The sequence below is a fragment of the Marmota marmota genome, unplaced genomic scaffold, assembly GCF_001458135.2.
Source record: "Marmota marmota marmota unplaced genomic scaffold, marMar, whole genome shotgun sequence".
Lineage (NCBI taxonomy): Eukaryota > Metazoa > Chordata > Mammalia > Rodentia > Sciuridae > Marmota > Marmota marmota.
Window position 1 is genome coordinate 13,601,216 of NW_026000082.1, and position 23,980 is coordinate 13,625,195.

The 23,980-nt window shown below is 34.7% G+C and overlaps 1 pseudogene; it reads left to right on the top strand.

The window, feature by feature from the left end:
* The first annotated feature begins 13,858 nt into the window (after window positions 1-13,858).
* Window positions 13,859-17,939, top strand: LOC125610388 (annotated as a pseudogene).
* Window positions 17,940-23,980: the final 6,041 nt, after the last annotated feature.

Genomic DNA, 23,980 nt, shown 5'->3' on the forward strand with positions numbered 1-23,980 from the left:
GCTGACTCAGTATGGTCTGTTTGATCCTAAAGGAAAAAACAGATCGCTCATTACATTTGCTTAACAATAAGCCCTAATTTTCATCATATAAGCCTATCATAGCCAGACAATAAAAGCAATGGGGATTAACAATAAATTATAATTAACACCTTCAGATTCAAAGACCTGCTCTGCATGGAAGGCAGCAACACACAAATCAAACTGTCTTAGAAGGCCAAAAGTTGGAAGTGTAAAGGAAGAGTTAAGGATTTCCACATGCTTTTTTTCTTCAATGGATAATGTGTAAACATCAACAGCAAGCTCTTTCTACCCAATGACTATAATTATATTAATTCATAAAAATACCATTTACTTTATGTATAGTAGAGCCTCCAAGAATCCAAACTAAGAAACTGCTGTTTCATGAGAATATCCTCTGGTATGATTTTTTTTCGTATACATCCAGAATTTTTAAATTGTTTCAAAAGCTTCCTGTTGAGATTTTTATTGCCAAACAACTGTTCTTCCTCCAAATGAATTCTTTGTGGATTATAGTCCACTGCTTTATAAAGAAATGGATCTATTAATCCAATATTAGCCTTTACTGTCAGTAGTATGGAAGACAGTGCTTCCTCAAATGTGACTCCCTTCTTCTGAATGAACATATGACAATATCTGTGAAGTCATAGTAGTCCAACTTAAATGCCTGTCTAATTGCTTATAGAAATTCCTTAACCTTAAACGAGATTAGTAGTTGAAACTAATCAGAATAAAACTAAGACCATCCTACCTTCAATATAAAAAGGCCAACATTTAGTATTTTCAGAAAAGGTAATCATCTTAGAGATAATCTAATGAACACCACTTCACTTAAAGATAAACTGAGGCATCAGAAGAAATTTCCTGTAATTATTATAGATACTTCATTATCTGATGTGAAAATGATGTGATTACTAAAAAACTAGAATGGAAGAAAGTATAACTAAAATTCAAGTTTCCAGAGACCAATGAATGAAAATTACTGATGATGGGTTGGGGTTGTGAGGCCCTGGGTTTGATCAGCAGCACCATAAAAAGATAATAAAATAAAGGTACTAGGGGCTGGGGCTGCGCTCAGTGGTAGAGCGCTTGCCCAGCACATGTGAGGCACTGGGTTCAAACCTCAACACCACATAAAAATAAATACATAAATTAAAGGTATTGTGTCCAACTACAACTAAAATAAATAAATAAATAATAAAATAAAATAAAGGTACTATGTCCATCTACAACTAAAAAATTTAAAATCATTGTTGAAAGATATTCCTATCTTCAAGAACTTCAAAAATATGTATATGGTATGATATACTCTAAATGAGAAGAGCTATTGATGCTAAGAAACAAACTATCAAATAAATGATTGAATCATATCAGAAGTAAGAAAAGGCAGTATGGGGGGTAAAGTATCAAGGTCAAATGAAAATAATGCCAAAGTAAGTTTCTTCCATTCAATGTGTAGCTAATTGAAGATCCTTCTTTTTAAATAATAAACTTTAAATGAATAAAATCAATTCTACAGATTAAATATCAAATCCTATGTGTATCTATATTTACTTTTGTTATTTTTTTAATGTATGAAGCAATTACAGTAATGTAATGGTTAATTTTACATGTGTGTAATGGTTAATTTTATGTGTCAACTTGATTGGAACATAGGGTGCCCAGACTAAACACTATTTCTGAGTGTGCATGTGAGGGTGTTTCAAGATGAGATTAGTATTTGAATCAGTGAAATGAGTAAAGCAGATTGCTCTCCATTATAAGTGGGCATTTTCCAATCCATGGAGGGCCTAAATAAAACAAGGTAGAAGAAGGAATTCGTTACATTGTGTGTGTGTGTGTGTGTGTGTGTGTGTGTGTGTTGTTATGGTATGTGGTATGTGGTGTTGTGTCTGACTGGTTTAGGTAAGACATTAGTCTTGTCCTGTTCTCAAACTGGAACTTAGATTATTGATCCTGTTGTTCCTTTTTACCATTTTAGTAAAGAAAGGAAAAAAGAGAGTGTATGTGTTTATGTTCATTCATCCTATTTAATCATAAAAGTCTCCATTTTTATCTTTGAGAAATAATATACACTGAAATGTATGACTGCATTCTGATATGGTTTGGATATGATTTTTTGAGTGTGTTCCCAAAGTTCATGTATTAGAAGCTTGATCCCTAGTGTGGCAATAGGGAATATAATGGAACCTTTAAGAAGTGGGGCCCTAGGGCTGGGGATATGGCTCTGTTGGTAGAGTGCTTGCTGCACACGTACAAGGCCCTGGGTTCAATCCCCAGGTGCCTGCACACGCACGTACACACACATACACACACACACACACAGTGGGGCCCTCTGAAACCATGAGTCAAAATAAACTTTTCCTCCAAGTTTTTCTTGTTGGACATACTGTTCACATCAACGCAAAGCTGATGAAAACACCATGTAACTTCCAAGGTTAGTCCTTTAAAGGTACCACATTTTATCACATAATCATCACCACAGCATAATCATTGCACCTTGTTTTCTTAGTCCAAAACTGGTCTGTAATATTTCATTATGTAATCATCACATGGTATAATTCTATTTGTCATATCACTTAGAAAGTAAACAGAGCAGCAATGTATTCTCAGCACATGTGCACTGTCAGTGTATTTCCAAAAGTTAACTTGTGGAGTGTATTTAGAGTGTTGGCAGTACTAACGGTAAACACATCTTATATGAGTACCACTGAGGACAGCATGTCAGATAACAAAATTAATAATAGTAGCACAGAACCTTTAAACACAGAAGTTAAATTTTATAAGTCCATACTTCCCAACATTGTAGTAAATTTTCTCAACTATAAAATATTCAACTATAATGCACAAATCAATAACAACTAAAGTGTTAACTTTTTTCCCTTCAGACTAATAAAATGTTCACTAAATTGTCATGGAGAAAGGATATGTATCAATTTGTACTGCTCAATTTTAACATATATTCAAGAGTATTTCATGCATCCTAATCTTGCACCAAATACAATTTAGTAATAGATGATCTTTAAGTAATACCATCACATTTTTTTCTAAGAAAATCTTCACATAATGATTGCATCCCACTTTTTTTACAAAAAAAAAAACTGGCATAAAATCTGTGATGATTATGTGGTGAAATATGCTAATGCAGCCTCTGCCTAGTCCTTTTGGAACACTCATGCTTGAAGCCCAGTTACCATGCCAAATAAAACACATGGAGAGGACACATGTTGATGATTTGGCCCATGAGCCTCTCTACAAATGTGAACAAGCCAGCCTCAAGATGACTCTAGCCCCAACCATTAACTGACTACAATTGTACAAAGACCCTAAGAAAGAACCACGTGGCTGAGCCCAGTCAATTTCCAGAACCATAAGAGATAATTAAATTGCTGTTTGAAACTATTACATTTTGTTATAGTAATTACATAGTAATTATACAGCAATAGTCAAAAAGAAATACCAAGTTAGAAATCTGATACTCTTCAAATTAATATAAATATTTTAAAGAAAAAGGGTAAAAACTATAAGGACAGGCAAGAAAGATGCACTGATGGAAGACTTTCCTCTATTGAGATACTTAGCTCTGACTCCAGATTTGCATAAACCACTCAATAAAATCAGCTTTGGGCCTCTTAGAGTATTTAGAAAATAACTAATGTTATCCAAGCAAAAAGCTAGCTTTTCATATTTTTCCTCCTAACCGTATATACTACTCTAATAATAAATAAAAATTTCTGAAAAATGCACTTTTTTTTCATTTCATTACTTTTCCAGTGCTAGTTTAATACTCCCTATTATTCCAGGCTGGCATCCTGGAATTTGTCTAGCTTCCCAGCTCCTTAATGAGCTTAATCATCATTCACCTGTCCCACCAACTCAGAAACTCAACTGTCATTCTAGATCCTCTCCATTATTCCTCTAACCTCTTCATTCAATCTAACTCCTAAGTCTTATCATTCTGCTTTTAAATCTTTCATATCCACCCACCTCTCTACATTCCCATTGCCATAATCCAGTTACTTCTAAGAATCCTAATAATTTCCCTGCCCTCCCATTTTGTATCCATCTAGCCCACTCTCTATACAAATGCAAAAAACAAATCTGCTTATATCTTTTTCATACTTAACACCATTCAACAGCAACCTACTGCCTCTAGACTAAAGGCCACAGCTCCAAAACATAGCTGAAAATGTTCTTTATAATTTGGTTTCCGCTTACCTCTCTAATATGATATATTCTGTGTTCTCAAATTCTTATTCTATTCCCTATTCATCTTAATCAATAGGAATTTTCAATTCCCGATCTTGTCTACCTCCATTCCCCATAATAAGCCTTCATACCAACACATGTTTCAACATGGATAGACCTTGAAAACATTATGCTAAGTTAAAAAGCCAATCACTGAGGCTGAAGTTGTGGCTCAGTGGTAGAGCACTTGCCTAGCACATGTGAGGCACTGAATTTGATACTCAGCACCACATAAAAATAAATACATAAATAAAATAAAGGTATTATTGTGTTCATCTACAACTAAAAACACATTTTAAAAAAAAGACAATCATTGACAACCACATACCATATAGTTCTATTAGTATGAAATATTCAGAATAGGCAAATACATAGAGACAGAAATTAGGATAGTGGTTTCCAGGGCCTGCAGAAAAGAGGAAATGGAAGATGTTAATAGGTACAGGGTTTCTTTCTAGGGTGATACAAATATTCTGGAATTAGACAATAGGGTTGATGTATAACACTGAATATACTGAAAATTGAATGTATATTCAAAAGAGTTAATTTTATGGTATGCGAATTATATCTAAATAAAATAGTTATGTTTAATACCAAGCAAAAAAAATTTAAAAAAAAAACAAGCCTTCACATGTGTTATTATTTAGGCCTTGAGTACTCTCCAACACTTTGCTGCTGCCACTGTTACTTAACTCTTAATTATTCTCATCATCCTACCTTATACATCATTTCTTCCATGAAGCCCTTCTGATCTAGGTCTAGGATAGGTGCCTCTTTCTTGTATATCTTTTACTACTATCATGGCACTTATCAGCTGATTAATGATTCATAATTTTTTAACTGTGTGTCTCCCCTTTCCAGGCTATTAAGATTTTTCAGAATAATCCTTCAACTTTTCATCAAGATTTTTTTTTCTTTTCTTTTCCTTTTTTTTTAAATCCTTTTTCACTGTTTAATTGCGACCTCAATGGTTCATGGCCACTTATATAGTCTCCTATTTTTTTGTCTTCTCATCTCTAGCATTTTTGAAGCCAGTTATTTTACATAGATTAGGTTTTTGTGAACTAGGATGTTTTATTAGTATATCTTAGTTTTGGTTTTGTATTCTTTTATTTTTATTTTTAATTATTTAAATTTTTGCTTTATATATTTTTTTCTCCTACCTGTTTCCTGATTCTCTTTTTTTCTGCTAACAGCCAATCTCTGTTGTTCTCTTTCACTCTTCCTTTAATCTTTTTCTTCTGTCTTCTCTCCTCTTTCCTCATAATCATATCATATCATATATCACTTCTGTTCATTTCCTGTCCACCATTTGAAAATGTAAACCCTGTTGCAAACTTGCTGTTTTTATTATAGGCAAAACTGATCACATCACTTCTGTGTATTGTGATAATTAACATTACAGATACCATAGCAGGAACTATTTTGTTTAATGCTATCAATTGTTTGCATTGGTAGTTGTTATTATATAATTTGTTTCCCCCTAAATAGTGAGGTACTGGAAACCTTCAGGGATACTATAAGTACACAGGGTAGAAACTCTGTTGCCTCAGACCCACACTGTTAGATGGGTAGACAAACAACATGAAAACACAAGGGAACAAATTGCCCCAAGCAAACCAAGGTACTCCAATAACAGAAGTCATAAACACCACAGTGAAAGAAATGTCAGAGAAGGAGTTCAGAATGTACAAAATGAAATTGATCTGCAAAGTAAAGTATGAGCAAAGTAAGAGAGCAAATACAGGTAGGAAAAGATCACTTCAATAAAGAGATAGAGATTTTGAAGAAGAAGAAAGGAAAACAAATAATTTAAATTAAGGAAACAATAAACCAAATTAAAAACTCAATAGATGAGTCTGGGATTGTAGCTCAATGGAAGAGCACTTGCCTAGCATGTGTGAGGCACTGGGTTTGATCCCCAGCACCATATAAAAATAAATAAAATAAAAATAAAGATATTATGTCCATCCACAACTAAAAAATTTTTTTAAAAAATCAATATGAGTGGGCTGGGGCTGGGGCTCAGCGGTAGCACCCTTGCCTCGTGTGAGTGAGGCACTGGGTTCGATTCTTAGCACTGCATGTAATAAAATAAAGGTCTATCAACAACTAAAAAAAAATATTTAAAAAAAAACTCAATAGAAAGCATCACCAACAGACTAGACCACATGGAAGACAGAACCTCAGGCAATGAAGACAAAATAAATAATCTTGAAAATAAAGTGGACCATGGAGAGAAGATGTTGAGAAACCACAAACAGAACTTCCAAGAATGATGGGATAACATGAAAAGACAAATTTAAGATTTATCAGGATAGATGAAGGTGCAGAGATACAAACCAAAGGAATGCACAATCTTTTCAATAAAATAATATCAAAAAATTTCCTAAATCTAAAAAATGAAATGGAAAATCAAATACAAGAGGATTTACAGGACCCCAAATGAGCAAAATTACAACAGACCCACATCAAGGCACATTATAATGAAAATGCCTAGCATACAAAATAAGGATAGAATTTTAAAAAAGAAAGATAGAATTTTTAAAGGCTGCAAGAGAAAAATATCAGATTACATATAGGGGGAAATCAGTTTGGATCTCAGCAGATTTCTCAACCCAGACCCTCAAAGTCAGGAGGTCCTGGAAAGACATATACCAAGCTCTGAAAGAAAACAGATGCCAACCAAGAATCATATCCAGCAAAATTAAGCTTCATATTTGAAGATGAAATAAAAATCTCCCATGATAAAAATTAAAAGGATTCACAATCAGAAAGCCAGCACTTCAAATATTCTCAACAAAATATTCCATGAAGATGAAATGGAAAAAAAAAAAAGTGAAAACCAGCAAAGAGAGGAGCTACACTAAAGGAACAGTCAATCGAAGGAGGGCTGGGTTGTGGCTTAGTAGTAGAGCCCTTGCCTAGCATGTGTGAGGCATTGGGTTCAGTCCTCAGCACCACATAAAAACAAATAAATAAAATAAAGGTATTGTGTTCATCTACAGATAAAAAAATATTTTAAAAAAGAAAAGGAAAAAGTAATGCAAATTAAAAACTAGAAATAAACCAAAATTATAAGGAAAATAAATCATATCTCAGTAATAACCTTGAACATTAATGGCCTAAACTCATCAATCAAAAGACATTGACTGGCAGATTGGATTAAAAAAACAAGACCCAACAATATGATGTCTCCAAGAGATTCACCTCAGAGGCAATGACATCTACAGACTGAAGGTGAAAGGATGGGAAAAAACATATGACTCACATGGATTGCATAAACTAGCAGGGGTTTCTATCCTCATATCACACAAAGTGGACTTCAAGCCAAAGTTAATCAGAAGGGACAAAGAAGGACATTTCATACTGTTTAAAGGAATCATCAACAAGACATAACAATCATAAACATTTATGCCCCAAACAACAGAGCATCTACATATAGCAAACCCTTTTCAACTTGAAGAATCAAACAGACCACAAAATAATAATACTGGATGACTTTAACACCCCTCTGTTAAATAATACTGGATAGATCTTCCAAACAAAAACTAAACAAAGAAACATAGAACTCAATAATATAATCAATAATTTAGACTTAACAGATATATATAAAATATTTCATCAGTGACTGAATACACTTTTTTTTCCTCAGCAGCACACAGATCCTTCTCTAATATAGACCATGTTATGTAAGCTATCACATATGTTGGCATACAATTGTAATAGAACCTTAATATGTTTTTAGCATCTGTAGGGTTATTTTGATAGCACCCTTTCCATTGATATTGATGTTTGTATTTTTGCTTTTTCTTGATTGGATTTGTTTGATTTTTATCAAATTTTAGCTGTATTAATTTCTTCTCTATTTCATATATTTCTGCTCCTACTCTTATTTTTTTCTTCCTACTACTTAATTTGAAAATAATTTGATTATTATTCTAGCTTCTTTCTGATACAAGTACTTTAAGTTATAAATGTTCATCTGAATATGTTTCATCCCAGAGAGCCTGATATTTTAGCCTTTTATTATCACTCAGTTCAAAGCAATTTTTACTTACTTCTCTTGTACTTTCTTCCTTGACCTCAGAGATATTTATAAGTGTGCCATTTAATTTGGAAATAGTTGGTATGGGGGTGGGGTTCTATATATCTTAAAGTTATTGATTTCTAATGTAATAAATCAAGATAGAAACATATTCTGCATGATTTCAACTTTTTAAAAAAAGTAATGGAAATCCTCTTTATATTGATTGTATTGGCTACATACATGCCAAAACTAATCAATTTACATACTTCAAATATGTGCATTTTATTGTACTTCAATTTTACCTCAATAAAGCTATGGGAAAAATTTAAAAAGAGTATCAATATATAACAATACATTACCTGGCAAAACTGAGATTAGAATATCAAATCAACTATTACCAAAATGTAATATACCTATTTAATCCAAAGCACATTTTAATGCATTGTCAGTAGGGCTTGATCACTGGTTTGAGAACCTGCTGGTTTGAATTCATGCTCTAGTATTGAATAGTTGTTGTTACTTTCAGCAGGTTATTTAACCTAAGTCTTATTTCTTTATACTTTATCTGAAAAATTTACTTTTCAGAATATTTTTTTAGTTGTAGATGGACATAATATCTTTATTTTATTTATTTATTTTTATGTGGTGCTGAGAATCAAACCCAATGCTTTGCACATGCTAGGGAGCGCTCTATCACTGAGTCACAACCCCAGCCCTTGCAGAATACTTTTAATGATGAAAAAGAGCATTATATGAAGTGCCTTGCACAGATCTGACACACTGTGCTAAATAAATGGTAGCTATTACTATTATTCACCATCAAAAAGCAATTTGTGTGAGCCACGCATGGTGACTAGGGACTTAAAAGGCTGAGGCAGGAGTATTGCAAATTTAAGTTTAGCCTCAGCAACATAGTGAGACCCTGTCTTAAGGCAAAAAAATAAAAAATAAAAATAAAAATAAAAGGGCTGGGGAGTATAGTTTAGTGGTACAGCACTCCTGGGTTCAATACCCAGCAAAGCAAAAAAAAAAAAAAAAAGCAATTTGTGTGAAAGTATTAGAATAAAAATGCAGAGCATGATTTTAACCCTGAAATCAACTAGTGGATTAATCTGTTACCAATTAATAATCCATCAAGTCCACCAGTCTTAAATGATCAATTCAAGTCTGAACAATAAAAGAAGAGAAAGGAATAAAAAAGGTATCTTGACTGTTTGACATTCTGAAATGGCTAAATTTGATCCTAAAAAGATGTTCTTTTATTATAATAAACACTCTCATCACAGTAGCAGAAAAAAGAAATGAGATAATCTCTTATTTGTAAAGGGTTGTATTTCTCTAGATTAAAATACATGAAGAGAGCAGGATCTGGGAAGTTAACATTGTTGTTACCCCACAGTCACACAGGAATTCAATTTCCAGGATATCTGGCATCTTTCACAAACATTGAATTCTCTGTCAAGAGCTATAAAAAACAAGGTGATCACTTTCACCTAGCACACAGAAAACAACAGCAGAGGAGTTTAACAAATATTGGAAAACACAATAACAGGTATATCAAATATAGAGAGGAATTAAAATCTCTAGAACAGCAACTAATTTCAGATCAGCACTAAAACAAAGAATATGTGTAATTTTCACATGTGGAATAATAAGACTCAAAGACCATGTAAATGAGTTTGTATATACATAATGTGGTCAGAAACAATTAAGATATACAGCATCCCTACTATTGTACCCCCATGTATTATTCATTTTACAGTCAACCTGACAGATATCTGATTAAACAAAATGTATTAGTATGCCTGTAACAGTATTTCCAGAAGAGATTAGCAATTTTTGTTTGTTTCTGTTGTTGTTTTTTTGGTATAATACCAGGGATATAACTCAGAGCCTCAAATTGACCAATTAAGTGCTCTACCACTGAGCTATAGCCCCAGCCCTGAAATTAGCATTTGAATTATACCAAGTACTGCCCTTCCAACAAGAAAGAAAGAAAAGAAATCATGAGATTTATTATAAAGTTCATGTGATTATGGAGCCTGAGATGTCCCACAATTGCCATCTGCAAGCTAGAGGTCCATATCTCCTATTGGTTCGGTTTCTCCAGAGGACCCTAATTAAGATATTCCCTAAAATAGTAAATAATTTGTTCATGATTAACTCATTAATTAACACCATGTCAGCTCAACTGCATATCTCTAATTTCTAGATAATAGATATTATTTTGCCACCAACAGAATTCTAGAACAACGTATCCCCCTATTCCATATACATTTTTTTGTTGTTGTTGTTTTTGGGGGGTTTTTTTTGGCAGTGCTGAGGATCAAACCCAGGGTCTTACATGTGCAAAGTAAGTGCTTTACAACTGAGCATCATCCCCAACCTATACATTTTTTTCTTTATTTGTTCTTTTTATTTTTATTTTTTATATATTTTTTAGTTGTAGATGGACATGTTACCTTTATTTAATTAATTTATTTTTATGTGGTGATGAGGAGCGAACCCAGTGCTTTACACATGCGAGGTAAGCGCTCTACCACTGAGCCACAACCCCAGCCCTATTTGTTCTTTTTAGATACACATGACAATATGATATATCAAGAACTATGTAATGTTTTGAACAGCCAACAATAAAAAATTAAAAAAAAATAGATACACATGACAGTAGAATGTATTCTGACATATTACACATACATGGAGAATAACTTATTCTAATTAGGATCCCATTTTTGTGATTGTACAAGATGGGGAGTTTCACTGATGGTGTATCCCCCAACCTATACTTTTTTACTACAAGATAAAATGCCATGTTCAAGGGAAACTCATCCATCTAACCAGTTGCTTAGAATAATGTGGGATCCTAGTCTAGACTAATTACTGACTCTTCTATACTGTGCCTGAGGAACAGCTATAATGACTGCCTTAGGAGTCTATGAGATATCTTAGTATCCTTATGAAACTCCCCCCCCCTTTTATTTTCCTTTTAACTTCAGTTGGTTGCCTTAATTTGTAACAAGTCTTAACAAAGATATTACAATAAATGATATAAATGGATTTAAATGACATCAAATTCATAGTTTCAACTTTAATAGGAAACTTAAATTTTCAAAAGTCAGACACTGACTCAAGATATTATATAGCCTATAAGTAAATAATAATAAAATAAATTCATGAGAAGAAAGACAGCCTTAGCCAGATCATTCTAGGTTGCAAAAATCAACAGGGTTTGCATACCACAAATTGCACAAAGTTATAAGAATATATGTAGACTTCAGTTTCTGGTCTGTCGTGCATACAACTTGGAAATCGGGGCTGGGATTATGGCTCAGAGGTAGATAGCTCGTCTAGCCTGTGCGAGGCCCTGGTTTCCATCCTCAGCACCACATAAAAATAAATACAATAAAGATATTGTGTCCAGTTACAACTAAAAAATAAAAAACTTGGAAATCACCTACTCCAACCTAACAACAATGCAAAGAACTGAACAAACTGAAACATTAAACACTCTTCTCAGATCCAGTCATAGGGGAGACCCCACACTTTTGTGAGTTTTACCTTTGGGAGCTCAAACAATTTCTCACAATTAGTATCAAAGAAAAATCCCCCAGTGCTTCTGGCAGGGAGAAGGGAAAAAGAAACCATTTTGAAATAAGCCAGCATTCTGTCCTTAACCAGTTCTGCCCTCAAGAGAAATAATTTAACTAGAGCTTAACCCTGCTAGGGTCATATCAGTGCCTAACTGACCTTCTTGATCACTTTAGCCATCCTGTCTGCGACATCCTTTGCCCATGGAGGGGAGCGTATGGAGGACGGGACTAAAAAGGTCCTGTAAAGTTCAGAGGCATGAAGGCTTGCTAAAAGACTGAGACTTAATCATAGGACTATGGAATGCTTTCCTTACCCTCAACAATTTATCATATTACTCAAGGCCTATTTATACCTGTTTCTTTTACCTATACACAATATTCAACTCTCAAGAAAAAAATTATAAGGAACTCTAAAGGCAAAAAATATTTAAAAATAAAATAAATAAACACAGTTGAAGTGGCATAGCAAGCATAAAAACCAGACTCAGATATGGCAGGGATGCTGCAATTATCAAACTGGAAGTTTAAAAGTGTAGTTTTAATGATGAAATATGCTAAGAGCTATAAAGGTTAAAACAAATAACACGTAAGAACAGATGGGCAATGCAAGAAAGAGAGTAGACATTCAAGAAAAAATGACTTGGAAGGCTAAAGCAGGAGGACCACAAGTTCAAGGCTAGTCTCAGCAACTTAGCAAAACCCTGTCTTAAAATAAAAATAGGTAAATAATTTTTAAAAAGGCTGGGGATGAAGTTCAGTAGTAGAGCACAGCTGGGGTTCAATCCCTAGTACTACCAAAAAAAAAAAAAAAAAAAAAAAAAAAAAAAAAAAAAAAAAAAAAAAAAANATATATATATATATATATATATATATATATATATATATATATATATATATCAGGGATAAAGAATACTTTATATATGATAAAAGGGTCAATTCTTTAATACCAAAAATTCCTTGACATGTATTACTTCTACATGAGACAAAAACTAGAGACCTACAAGGAGAAATAGTGTCCATCTATTTCTGTCAAAAATTTACAGATTCAGCAGGCAGAAAACCAGTAAGGACAGAGCTGAACTTAACATTACCAATCAACTGGATAAAATGGACACCTATAGACTACTTCACCTAATAACAGCAGAATACACTTTCTTCTCAAGTTTACATGAGACTTTCACCAAGACAGACCACATTCTGAGCCATAAAACATACCTAAACTTATTTAAAACAAAGTCACACAATGTTACTCTCAGATCACAAGGGAATTAAACTAGAAATCAATAACCAAAAGATACCTGGAAGCTGGGCATGGTGCCATACACTTATAATCCCAGCTACTCAGGAGGTAGAGGATTGAAAGTTCAAGGCCAGTCTGGGCAACTTGGTGAGGCCCTGTCTCAAAATAAAACTTGAAAGGACTGGGGATATAGCTGAGTAGTAGAGTGCTATCTGGTATGCATGAGCCCCTCAGTTCAACCTCCAATAGCACACAAACACACACACATAAAAAGATATCTGGAAAGATCTCAAAATACTTGGATATTAAACAACACATTTTTTAAAAAAACACATGGGTCAAAAATGAAAACTCAAAAAAATTTTTAAAATATTTTGAAATCACTGAAAGTAAAAACACAACTTATGAAAATTTGTGGGATGCAACAAAATCAGGGCTTAGAGGGAAATTTACAGTGTTAGATGTATATATTAGAAAAGAAGAAAGATCTAAACTCAGTCACCTAAGGGTCTACCTTAGGAAACTAGAAAAAGGAGAGTATACAAAGTATTAATTAAGAGAAGAAAAGAATTACAGCAGAAATCAATGAAAATAACAACAATACAGAAAATGAATTTAAAAAGCTCATTCTCTGAAAAGATCAGTAAAATAAAACCTCTAGACAGGTTAAGAAAGAAAGGACACATTACTAATATCAGAAATGAAAGAAGGGACATTACTGTTGATCCTATAGACACTAAATGTTGAAAAATGAATACTATTAACAACTCTATGCCTACATGCAATGGACCATATGTTAGTCAGCTTTCTATTGCCATAACAAAATACCTGAGATAATAAAAGGAGGAAACATTTATTTTGGCACATAGTTTCAGAAGTTTTCAGTCCATTATGGCTTTACTACATCACTTTGGGCCTGTGGCAAGGCAGAACATCATGGTAGGGCCAAGCTGGTGAAGCAAGGCTGCTTACCTCATGGTAGCCAGGAAGCAAAGTGAGAGGAAGGAGGTAGGGTCACAATATACCTACCCCTTCAAGGGCACAAACCAATGACCTAACTTTCTTCCATTAAGCTCCACCTTCTAAAGTTTCGACTACCTCCAAGAGTACCATCTGAGAACCAAGCCTTCAACACACAAGTTTTGGGGAGAAATTTAATATACGAACAATAACAAACCAATTCCTTAAAAAACACAATCTTCTAAGCTCACCCAACGATAAATTTAGGCCTATATCTATTAAAGAAATTAAACCAATAATCAATAAACTTCAGAAACAGAAAAAAAGAGACATGGATGGATTTGCTGATGAACTCGACTGAACACATAAGGAAATTATACCAATTCTCTACAATCTCTCTCAGAAGACAGAAGCAGAGGGGATATTTCCTGATTTATTCCCTGAGGACACCATTACCCTAACATCAAAACCAGATAAAGACATTACAAGAAAACTACAGACCAATGTCTCTTATGAATATAAATACAAAACACTAGCAAATTAAACCCGACAATGTGCTGGGCACAGAGGCACACATCTGTAATCCAGGTGACTCAGAAGGCTAAGGCAGAAGGATCACAAATTCAAGATCATTATCAGCAACTTAGCAAGACCCTGTTTCAAAACAAATATTTTAAAAAGGGCAGAGTATAGCTCAGTAGTAGAACTTTCCTGGGTTCATTCCAAAAAAGAAAACAAAAAAGGAACTGACTGAGGAGGCAATTAAACTGAGAGTCAATTAATACTGATACCACAAGAAGTTTGCTAAACTTGACCTTCAAAAATGAAAAAAAAATAGAGCAATTGCACATACAGATAACAGCATACTATTTTTCACTATCAGAAAGATATATTAGCAATCAATTTGCTTATTCAATTTGCCAATGTGATTGATTACCTCTAAAATGTTTAATAATTTTGCCACTTTTTCTTAATGAAATAATTTCATATATACACTTATTAAGTATATTGAAAGAAATGACTTTGGATAAATTAAAATCATTGCATCATTAAAGAAAAGAAAGAAAATGCATCCAATAATATGTAAGTATTACAAAAGGTGCAGCCAAGCTGTGTGGCCTTTGGCCCTTCATCTTTAATTAAAGAAATCAACCAGTAGTCTCTTGAAACAAGAGCAAGCCCACCATTGGTGATGCCATCTGGCTAGTTGCTTGAGGGGACAAACAGAAAGGAAACAGTGTTCAGAATCCCTGGATAACGTGGTAAAGGTCTGATAATGGCATGATGAGAGAAGAACCTAGAGGGATATCAGCTAGGGGTGGTGTCTATGGACATTAACCACACCCTGACCATTGCTGCATCCAACACTCTTGATGCTCATTCATATTCATCTCTGGGACTTGGAAAACAACAAACAGAAAAAGCCTATAGATGGATGGACTTTGGCCTTTTCTCCTGATTCCTAGTATCTGGCCATAGGAATTCATGTGGGTAAAGTGTGTAAAGTGTGTGGGGGGGGGGGGATTTTCTTTGGATATGAGAGAAAAATTCATTCTTAGTATTGCATATATTCCTGATGGGAAATATCTGACCAGTAGAGTTATAAATGGAATTATCAATATTTTTGATATTGCAACTGGAAAACTTCTGCATACAATGGAAGGTCACACTTTATGCATCTGCTCCTTGTCCTTTTCCTGAACTCTCAATTCCTTATCACTGCTTCAGATGTTCAATACATCAAGATCTACTACCAAGCCAATTTGGCTGGCATGCTGCATGGCCATGCCTCCCAGGTATTGAACATCCAGTTTTGTCCTGAAGACACTAATTTTGCTTCTGGTTCATCTGACAAAAGTATGAAAATATGGGATGTTGGAAAGAGAATGGATATTCATACTCTCTTAGATTACCAGAATCAGGTCTGAAGACTAAAATACAACGGAAATGGTTCTAAAAGTTTGTGTGTTGGAGATGACCAGGAAATTCACATCTATGATTGTCCAATTAAACATCAATATCAGGCTGAGGTTGTGGCTCAGCGGTAAAGTGCTCGCTTAGCACAGACAAGGCACTGAGTTTGATCCTCAGCACCACATAAAAATAAATAAGTAAAGTAAAGGTATTAAAAAGGAAAAGGAAAAAAAAAATTGTTCAGTCAACAGGCTTCCCTTCCCCCTCTCCTTTCAGAGCAGCTGTGGGTGGGGACTTTCTACCTGGCTGAGGAGACCAATCAGAAGCTGACATGGCAATGGACCCCAACCACCACAAGTTCCCGCCAACTAAAGCAATCGCCTAGTCATCTCACATCAGCCCTGACCAACCCATGACAGACAAGATCCCCCTAAACTTGGCAGGGCCAACCTGCTATTAGTAGCTGCAATTTAGATGGCCTAGGCCCTTCTACCTCCAGCTTCCCTTATTAGCACTGTTCTCGCCTCTCCTGCTGGACTCCCTGGCCCTTCATCCTTCACAGACCCGTGAACCTCACAGGGAGTGCCCCCCAATAAACCTTCTTTTGGTGCGTCATTCTTGTTCTGTGGTTCCTGATCTCCTGCGCCCCTTTCTGCTTTACAGACATTGATGCTTTACAAACATCAATGTCCACAGGGCTAATACTGCGAAGAGAGTGTATAGATTGATCATGACATTCCTTCTTCAGTGCGTTTAAAAGAAATACACTGTAGCAAAGACTTAAATTTTGTAGATATAGTATAAAAATGTTTTATTGTAAGTGCTGTTCGTACTTAAACATAAATAAAGCATTCTTCATGCAAATAACAAAAAAGAATCATTACAGACCATAACCAAAAGAGATTATCCCTCATATGCAAAATTAGTTCAATATTTGAAAATCACATAATCCATCATTCAAAATAGGTTAAAGAAGAAACAACACATGGTCAGATTAATAGATGCAGGAAAAACTTTAGAAAAAAGTCCAAGACCATTCACAAAAAAAAAAAAAAAAAAAAAAAACTCCCAGTCAACTAGAAATAGAGGGGAACTTCCTCAACTTGATAATATTTGTGAAAAAATATACAACTGACATCATATTTAATTATGAAACTCAAAGCTACTAAGATCAAGAACAAAGTAACAATGCTCAGCACTGCTTTTCAGCATCATACTGAAAGTCCTAGCTAATGCAATATGACAAAAATAAAAGATACAAACATACTGGGAAGAAATAAAACTGTCAGCTCACATACAACATAATCATATATGCACAAAATCCAAAAGAATCAACAAAATACTACAGGAACTAACAGTAATTATAGCAGGGTTATAGGATACAAGGTTAATACACAAAAGTCAATTGCTTCCCTGTACACAACAAATGAACAAGTAGAATTTGAAATTAAAAACACAATATCAATTATTTTAGGACTAAAAATGAAATACTTAGGTAAAAGTTTAACAAAATATATACATGAGGAAAACTAAAAGGTTCTGACAAACAAAATTAAAGAGGAACTCAATAAATGGAGAGCTATTCCATGTTGATGGACAGAAGGACTCAATACTGTCAAAAAGACACTTCTTTCCAACTTGATCCATAAATTGAATGCAATCCCAAAATCCCAGCACTTTATTTCACAGATATTGACAAACTGATCCTCAAGTTTTACAAAGATGCAAGAGTCACAGTAGCTAACATAGTATTAAAAGAGAACAAATTTGAAGGATTTTTCATTACCCAATTTGAAGACATGCTATAAACCTCCAGTAATCAAGATAATGGTACTAGTGTAAGAACAGAAAAGTCAATATAACAAAATAGCCCAGAAATAGACCCATACATATATAAGCAACTGAATTTTTTAAATACTTTTTTAGATGTTGATGGATCTTTATTTTATTCATTTATTTATATGTGGTGCTGAGAATCGAACCCAGTGCCTAGCACATACTAGGCAAGTGCTCTACCACTGAGCCACAACCCCAGCCCAGCAACTGAATTTTTTTAAAAATATGTTTTTAGTTGTAGATGTTTGTTTATTTTTTTAATATCCATTTATTCTTTTAGTTTTAGGTAGACACAATATCTTTATTTTATTTTTATGTGGTGTTGAGGATCGAACCCAGCGCCCCGCGCATGCCAGGCAAGTGCGCTACTGCTTAAGCCACATCCCTAGCCTATTTATTTATTTTTTATGTGGTGCTGAGGATGGAACTCAGGCCTCACACATGTCAGGCAAGCACTCCACCATTGAGCTGTAACTCCAGACCCTGAATTTTTTTCTTTATTATTTTTTTAGTTGTCAATAGAGTTTATTTATTTATATGCAGTGCTGAGAATTGAACACAGTGCCTCATAGATGCTAGGCAAGCTCTCTATCACTAAGCCACAGCCACAGCCCAGCAACTGAATTTTGACAAAAGAACAAAAGCAATAAATGGAGCAAAAAAAAATCTTTTCAACAAATGATACTGAAAAAACCTTAATATTCATATATAAAAAAGATGAATATAATAATACACCAATAAAAATATGGAAAAATATTAATCTAGATGCAAGCTTTACACCCTTCACAAAAGTTATCTCAAAATGGAGCAGAGCTCCATGTAAAATGCAAAATTATTAAACTACTAGAGCAAAACACAGAGAAAAATGCAGATGACCTTAAATTCAGCAATGACTTGTTAGGATACATAAAAAAAATATATAAGCCATGAATTTTAAATTTCCTAGTTGGGCATAGTGATACACACACACAGTTCCAGATCCTCTGGAGGCTGAAACAAGAGGATCACTTGAGCCCAGGAGTTTAAAGCCATTCTAGGCAATATAGTAAAATCTTGTCTCAAAAAAAAGAAAGAAAGAAAGAAAATCCCCCTGCCTTGGGAAAGGTTGTAGGGAGGGGAGATAGTGGGAAGTTAGATAATAGGTACCTATGTTAGTCAACTTTTCATTGCTGTCACCAAAATACCTAACATAAATAACTTTAAAAAGCAAAGATTTATTTTGGCTCAGTTTCAAAGGCTGTAGACCATGATTACCTGGCCCTGGCTTTGGGCCTGAGGGGAGGCAGAATATCATGCCAGAAGGAAAGCTGACTACTTTATGGCAGCCAGGAAGCAGAGTGAGTGAGTGCCACAAGGAAGGAACAGAGGACAAGACATAACCTTTCAGCACATATCACTAGTGACCCACTCCCTCTGATTAGGCCCTACCTTCCACAGTTTCCACCACCTCTTAATAGCCATCAAATTATGTATGGATTAATCCACTGATGAAGTCACAGACCTTATGATCCAATGAATTCCCAAAAGCCCCACTTCTGAACATTGCTGTATTGGGGACCAAGCCTTTAACACATGTGTCTTTAGAAGACACTTCATATCCAAACCATAACAGTACACAAACACAGAATAAATTGTAGTGTTTTATAGAACAGTGGGAGAGTGTAATTCATAATAACCTGTTTCAGTAAGATTTTTTTGCTGCTGTGACCAAAAGACCTGACAAAAACTATTTTAGAGGAGGAAAAGTTTATGTGGTGTTCACAGTTTCAGAGGTCTCAGTTCACAGGTGGCTGACTCCATTGCTCTGGCCCTGAGGTGAAGCAGAAGAACATCGTGGTGGAAAGGTATGGAAGAAGAAAGCAGCTCATGACATGATAAACAGGATCGGAAAGAGACTACTCCACTCACCAGGAACAAAATAAAAACCCGAAAGGATGTGCCCAATGACCCACATCTTCCAGCCATACCCTACCAGCATCAACCTAATAAATATTTTATGAATATTGAGAAGAGAAGAGCTTCAAGGACTCCAAATGCAAAGTAGAGATAAGGAGATAGAAATGTTAGCTACCCTGATTTGATCAATATATATTTGTTATGGTTTAGATATGAGGTATCACCCAAAAGCTCACGCTCATGTGTGAAACAATGTAATAACATTTAAAAGTGAAATGACTAGGTTATGAAAGTCTTAACCTAATCAATGTATTAATCCAATGACATGGATTAACTGGGTGATAACTATAGGCAAGTAGAGTGTAGCTAGAGGAAGCATGTCACTGGAGGCATGCCTTTGGGGTTTATATTTTGTCCCTGCTAAGTAAAGCTCTATCTCTGATCCTCTTTACCATGTCATGAGCTGCATTCCTCCTCCACACCCTCTGGCATGATGTTTTCTGCCTCTTCTTGGGCCTAGAGCAATGAAATCGAACATCTATGGGGCAATACTAGAACTATGGGACACTTTGATATGGAATAAATGTATTTTGCATTGTGAGATGGGCCTGAGCTTTGGGGGGATAAGGGCATAAAGTTATAGTTTGGGTGTGAGGTATCCCTCCCCCAAAAAAAGCTCATGTGTGAGACAATGCAGGAATGGTCAAAGGTAATATCATTAGATTATCAGAGTTGTAACCAAAGCAGTGGATTAATCCACTTGATGGATTAATAATTTGAATGGACTGATGGGTAGTAATTATAGGCAAGTAGGGCATGAATGGAGGAAGTAGGTCACCAGAAGTGCGCCCTTGGGGATTATATTATCCCTGGCTCCTTGCACTTATTCTCTCTCAGCTTCCTGGCTATCAAAAATGGAGCAGCTTTCCTCTACCACACCTTTCTGCCAAGATATTCTTCCTCACCTTGAACCCTGAGCTATACAGTCAGCCAGCTATGGACTGAATCCCTAAAACTGTAAACCAGAATACACTTTCTTCCTCTAAACTGTTCTTATCAGAACTTTTGGTCACAGTGATGTAAAGCTGACTAATACAAATGGCAAACATGCATATGACAAAATGCTACATATCACATGTTATCATGAGAATGCAAATTAAAACACAAATCAGATATTAACACACACCTATTAGAATGGCCATAATCTAAAACACTGAGAACACTGAATGCTAGAGAATATAGTAAAATAGGAACTCTCACTCATTGCTATTAGGAATACAAAATGGTACAGCCACTTTAGGAGACAATTTGGAAGTTTCTTATAAAACCAAACATATTCTTACATCTTAGCCAACAACACACCCTTTGGTATTCACTCAAAGGAGCTGAAAATATATATTCATACAAGAAGCCACATACAGATGTTTATAGCATTTATTCATAATTGCTGAACTCGGAAGCAACAAAATGTCCTTCAGTAGGTGAATGAATAAATAAACTGAGGTACATCCAAACAATAGATAAGAAGAAATGAGCTATCAAATTATAAAAAAAAAACATAAAATATCCTTAAATGTATATTTCTTGGTGAAAGACACCAATCTGAAAAGCCCACATACTACTATATAATTCCAAAGTAAAAGACATCATGGAAAAGTTAAAACTATGAACATAGCAAAAAGATCAGTGGCTGTCAGAAGTTAATAGGGAGGGAATGATGAACAAGAAGAGTACACAGATTTTTAGGACAGAGAAATTATTCTGTATTATACTATTATGGTAGACACATATCATACTTTTCTACAAATACATAAAATATACAACACGAGGAGTGAACTCTAATGTAAACTATAGCCTTTGGGCAATAATGATATGTCAATGTAGGTTTATGAATTACAACAAAATATACTTCTTTGGTGAGGGCTGTTGACAATGGGGGAGGCCATACATGTGTAGGGGCAAAAGGTACATAGGAAATCTCTGTATCTTCCTATCAATTTTGCTATGAACTTAAAATTGTTCTAAAAAAAAAAGTCTACTAAAAAAAGAGTACATGTAAAGAAGTGTTGTTAATTATAACTCGCTAAATTCATCAATACAAGTAAAAATATTTCATATACTACTTTTTACCAAATACTGGGAAACTGGTCAAATTGAAAAGACTGTAATACTTGCAGTAGAATTAGGTACTATGTATGCTTCTGTCTTGAAACTTTTCTTGAGTATTAATGGCTTTGTATCTAACTTTTAACTACAACAAATTTGAGAAGAGCATAATCTAACTTGTTTCAGCCAAAACTTACAATAGCTGAGTTACATAAAAACAAGTTCATGTTCACATTTCTTGTATTAAGAACACTCCAAGAGGCTGGGATTGTGGCTCAGTGATAGAGTGCTTGCCTAGCATGTGTGAGGCACTGGGTTTGATTCTCAGCATCACATATAAATAAATAAAATAAAGGTCCATTGAAAACTAAAAATTATTTTAAGAAAAGAACACTCCAATATTATTTAATCACAACCCTCAAAAAAAATCTCTATCTGCTCTGCCAGTTTAATGCCCTTTTCTTCTAAAAAGTCTTCAATTACCATCTCCATGGAATGATTCTCAGACTTCACTAAGTATTACCTCTCAAATTCCAAGGCCACAGTATCACCTACCTGATACACAATACTCCTCCACCCAGCTATTCACTAAAACTCACATTTCAAACAGTGAACCCTTTGCATTCAAGAGAAATTTTTGAGTGCTGGGGATTGAATGGGCATTCTACCACCAAGTTATAAAACCCAGCCTTTTATTTTTTATTTTGAGACAGGGTCTCACTAAGTTGCCCAGGCTGGCCTCAAACTTGCAATCATCCTGTAACAGCCTCCCAAGTTGCTGGGACTATGGGACTGTGCCATCGTGCCTGGTTCAAGAGAAATATTTTCTCAAAGAGAAATGTCTACTCTCAAAGTCTCCCCATCACCTACCACTCATGCTCCCACTCTTCTGGCTTCTGTCTCCATCATTTGTGCTTCAAATCATTAATAATATACTGTTAAAATCAATGGACACTTTCTGGTCTTAATTTCATCTGACATCTTAGCAAATTCAATTAGAGTAAATGACAGATTCCTTTAGGAAATTCTTCTTCCATGACTCAGGTGACACCACAAATTCTTATTTTCTTCTGTTTCTTTTTATGTATCTTTCTCATCTCCATCCCTGCTCCTTTTCCTTGACCTAATCTTTAATGTTGAAATTTTCCAGAGTTCTATACTCAGTGCTCTTCTTTTCCTGACATATTGTTTTACAAGGGAATTCTACCTATTACCATTGCCTCAAACATCATCTGTTAAAAAGTCTGAAACTTCTTTTTCTCCACTTCAGACCTCTTCTCAGGGTTCTAAACCAATAAATTCAAATGCCTACTTAATGTCTCCATATCTCATAGAAACCTCATAAACTCAACACATACATCTACTCTCACACTAATTAATGCTGTTTCTTCTCTGTTTCCTATATCATCATCTACCAAGTTGCTCAGGCTATAGTCATTCTCTATCCTTAGATGCCAAATACATCAACACTCAATCACTTCCAATAATTAATGAAAACCCATTCACTTCTGTCTATAACCACTACCTCGGTCCAAGCCACTATTACCTCACACCTTGATTACTCTCCTTATTCAGATTCTCATATCTACTGTTATTATCTTCTCTTCCAATCCATTTCCCATTCAGCAGTTAAAGTGATATTTTAAAAAGACCTAATCACGTGATTCTTTTACTTTAGATTCTTCAGTTGTTTTCCACTGCATTTAAAATATAAAGATTCCTTACAATGGACTAATAATGTCCTGCATAATTTAACACATGCCTGTCCCTCTAGATTATTCTTTTGCCACTTTCTCTTTAGCTTGCTTCTATCTTCACTGACATTTTTTTGCTCCTGAAGAATTCGTGTTCATTCCCACCTCTGGTCCTTTACTCATGCTGTTCCCCCAGTTGTAAATTCACAATTAATACCACAATAACATTTAATTTCTTTCATTAAATGCCATGTAAGTCCTTCTAGGCTTCATGAATGTTGATGATGACCTCCAATTTACTGATCTAAATAATTTGTTTATCTTTATACTCTTGATTTCTCTATCATTTCCATCAAAATTCTTTAAAAGAACTCCTATAACATTTGCATTTCAACATCTAGTAGACTAATGCTCCCATTAAAGATGATAATATACACTGCAGAACAGG